Here is a 4,501-nt window from a genome sequence, read left to right as displayed (position 1 = left end):
GATTGGGTCTATATGGCCTCTGTTTTTTGTGCCTTAGCACATTTGTGTTAAGATAATTTGGTACCTCTTACGGTTTTTTGAGGGATAATTTTATCGAAGCCCTTTTTATTGTTTGCCAAGAGTAGCCTTTTTAATCGATTTTTTCCTCAGATTCTGAAGTGGCAAAGGTTGGTTCTTCTATTAGGGGTGACTTTTACATTGTCCACGACGGTGATGTCTTCGATGGCCTTGATTTAATCGGGGTTGAACTCGATCTCTCGATTTGACACCATGAAGCCCAGGAATTTGCCCAAACCGACCCCGAAAGAACATTTCTTAGGGTTGAACTTCATGTTATATTTCCTCAAAATCTCGAACGTTTCTTGCAAATGAGCCAAATGGTCCTCTGCACACAGGGACTTAACTAGCATGCCATCGATATACACTTCCATTGACTTACCTATTTCTTCTTCGAACATTTTATTTGGTAGGCGCTGATAAGTAGCTCCTGCATTTTTTTAGCACGAAGGGCATTATATTATAACAATATATCCCATACTTGGTAATAAATGAAGTCTTTTCCTGATCTTCCGGGTTAATTTGAATTTGATTATATCCGAAATAGGCATCGACGAAAGGTAAGGATCTCGTGGCCAGCCGTGGCGTCGATCATGCGATCGATGTTAGGTAGTGGAAAAGAATCCTTGGGGCATGGCTTATTTAAATCTTTATAATATACACACATTGTAAGTTTGTTCCCTTTCTTAGGGACTACGACTACATTGGCTAACCATTCGGGATATTTTACCTTCCGAATGGACTCTATTTTGAGAAGTTTTGTTACCTCGTCCTTTACGAATGCATGTTTTACCTTGGAATGGGGTCTCCTCTGTTGCTTCATCAAGTTAAACCTAGGGTCAAGGCTTAGCTTATACATCATTATCTCCGGTGGGATCCCTATTATGTCTAAATGGGACCAAGAAAAACAATCTATGTTATCAATAAGACATTGAATAAGCTTTTTTCTAAGTTTGGGGGTTAATCTCGTTCCTAGGTATACCTTTCACCCGGGCAGGTGCTCGATAAATATAACCTATTCTAGCTCTTCAACCGTTGATTTGGTGGCGTCGAAATCTTCAGGAACAATAAAAGTTCGAGGGGTTAGAAAATCTTCTTCTTCTTCTTCTTCTTCTTCTTCTTCTTCTTCTGTCTGCTGCTTCCCCGATTCGGTCGAGACTGGTGGCTGTGATTTCTATTTTGCTTCCAGTTTACCTTTGATTCTCGACCTTTTTGAGGTTGATTGCATTGATATAGGCGTTACCTCATCGACCACAAAATATTTCCTTTGCAGTATGTTGCTCCTCGTATACTATTTTTACACCATCCGACTTCGGGAATTTTATCATTTGGTGGAGAGTTGAAGGGACTGCCCTCATATTGTAGATCCAAGGCCTTATGAGTAGGGCGTTGTACCTCATGTTGCCCTCGATCACATGGAATTTGGTATTTTGAATGGTTCCATCCACGTTCACCGGTAAAACAATCTCCCCTTTAGTTGTTTCACTGGCCATATTGAAGCCGTTTAAGACCCAAGCTGCGGGCACAATTTGATCTTGTATGCCGGTTTGCTCCACGACCCTCGATCGGATGATATTCTCTGAGCTACCTGGATCTACTAAAACACTCTTAACTTGAACTTTATTTAATAAGATAGAAATTACCAGAGCGTCGTTGTGTGGTTGAGAAATGCCTTCTGCTTCTTCATCGTTGAATGATAAGGAGCCTTCGGGCACATAATCTTGGTTCCATTTTTCCCTAGTGATTGATACCTTATTGTGTTTGAATATGGGTCCATGTGGAATGTCGATGTTACACCCCATAATTTCGTACATGAAAAATACCATAAATGAATTAATGAGATCGAAAATGAGATGTTATGTCCTGCATTTTCGTAAGTTGAAGTTTCATCATAAGTTAATCGAAAAAAAGTTCAGGAATGAGATTTATTTTGGATTATAATGTATTATGCTATTTCAAAAGAGTGATAAGTAAATTCGTGAAGATTAAAGGGGAAGAAAGTCAAAGAAAATGAGTTTCGTTGAAATTTGGCATTTTGGGATAAAATATGGCCCAAGCTAAAATACCCGGTATTTATGGACTAGTGCCACACAAGGTACTACATGACCATAAGGTGTACAAGGTATGTTAAAAGAGAGTAGTATTTAATTAAGTTGAGACAATTTTTAAATTATACGGGTAATTGGTTAATTACCGGGTAACGGGTGGGTGAAGATTACTAATCTTCACCCACTCTCCACGTGGCACAAGGCCACCAAATTAAGAAATGACTCATGACAATAGTATAGGTGTCTTACACCTAAGGAATAAGAAAGTTTAATTTATCAAGATAAATCCCTGTAGGAATCTGACAATCTACAAAAATGTGATATTATCACAATTAATATCAAAGCCATTGAAAGGCTAGAAACAGAAGCTATAATCCTTCCTACTAGTAGTACTACATTTTATTACTACTACCTTTTCCTATCCTTTCATCGAGTATAATCCAACGCTATTGTGTTATAAATAACTTGACTTCTTGCTAAACAGTATATGCCCTTTCGTGACCTTAATTATTAGATGCAATGTTATAAGCAAACAACTAAATCACGTTGGAATTCAGAAGCTTTCTCTAGCAAAAATTTCGTTCAAATTAACATAAGCAGAAGCTCCATTCCATTCGAAGAATTCAAGGAATCCAAGTGTAAATTTCGCAGAAGCAGATTCGTTTAAATAATTCCAGGAACAGGTATGTTAAGGCTATCCTTCTTTCTTTTGGCATGATCCATACGATATGAACAAAACGTGCAAATACATAAATTCCATAAGTGACTCTACTCATAGATGTAATAAAAATATCTATGTTATTTAATTTCCATGTGTCATAATATTTTATCATCTGTTCATGGGTCTCAGAAAAATACGAAAGTTGAAAAGATGTTACTTTATGATATTGCTCAAGAGGCAAAATGGTCTTATGACATTCCGAATGATTTTATTGACGTACTTTACATGCATTGCGTTCATGTGCATTGACCCATGACCAGATGGCGTTATATACGTGTGTATAAGTAAGTATATGTATATGGGATATGGGAAAAGGTTACGGCGTTATATACGCACCACCACCTGATCAGCTGGTATATGATGATGATGTTGCCCACAGTGGCTGAAATATGATTCAAACGACGTTATATACGCATATATGGGTATGTATTCAAATGGCGTTATATACGCATATATATGTATGTATTCAAACGGCGTTATATACGCGTATATATGTATGTATATATATGTATATGGGATATGGGAAAGGTTATGGCGTTATATACGCACCACCACCTGATCAGCTGGTATACGATGATGATTTTGCCCACAGTGGCCGATATGATATGATGGGATGCCCTCAGAGGCTGATGATGTTATGAAACATGTACCTATGCACGACATGACAGTCATACACATATGCATGACGCTAAAAGTAATTTATGATTTGCAAACTTATTCATACTTACAGGTTGAGTCATGTACTCTATATTTCTTCCATGTCTCTTATGTACTTATTTATGTGCCTTACATACTCGGTACATTATTTGTACTGACGTCCCTTTTTCTTGGGGACGTTGCGTTTCATGCCTGCAGGTCCCGATAGACAATCGAGAGCCCTCCTTGTAGGGTATCAGCACATCGGAAGATGTTGGTGCGCTCCATTTGCTTCGGTGCTGCTTGTTCGGCTGGTATGATTTAGACGTGTATTTTTTGGTATGGAGGGACTCTGTCCCGACCTTTATGACATTTATGTATTCTTAGAGGCTTGTAGACATATGTCATGCACGTGAAAGATTGTACGGCCTTGTCGGCCGATGTCTTGGGTTTATAAATAATCATGATGGACTATTAGGCCTATATGTCATGTATATGTGATAATGTAATAAGAAAAATACGTTACGTTGGTACTCGGTTGAGTAAGGTACCGGGTACCTGTCACGGCCCATCGATTTGGGTCGTGACAAAAGTGGTATCAGAGCAGTTCTATCCTAGGGAGTCTACAAGTCGTGTCTAGTAGAGTCTTGTTTATAGGTGTGTCGTGCACCACACTTATAAGCAGGAGGCTACAAGGCATTTAGGATTGTCACTCTTTCTTCTTACTCTAGATCGTGTGGTAGAGCTCACTTATAAGAATTCAAGTGCCGAGCTTCTATTCCATAATAAGATGATGCATACGTTCAGATAGATGATCAATAAGAGATATAGCCGTGGAAGTGTAGGATTAGTGGAACTCAACTTTGTATGATGCTTATGATAAGTAAATATGAGCTCTTCAGCAGGTCATGTGTGTGCTGAAAGGTGTAAGCCTCTCGATAAGAAGCCTCAAAGAAAGAATGCCTATCCATCTTTATGGTGAAAGAAAATGATAAATTAAGAAGATAAGTACAAGTTTCATCAAGTAAAAGAAGCAAGA

The sequence above is a fragment of the Nicotiana tabacum genome, chromosome 20 (assembly GCF_000715075.1).
Source record: "Nicotiana tabacum cultivar K326 chromosome 20, ASM71507v2, whole genome shotgun sequence".
Taxonomy (NCBI): domain Eukaryota; kingdom Viridiplantae; phylum Streptophyta; class Magnoliopsida; order Solanales; family Solanaceae; genus Nicotiana; species Nicotiana tabacum.
This window is presented reverse-complemented; position numbering follows the sequence as displayed.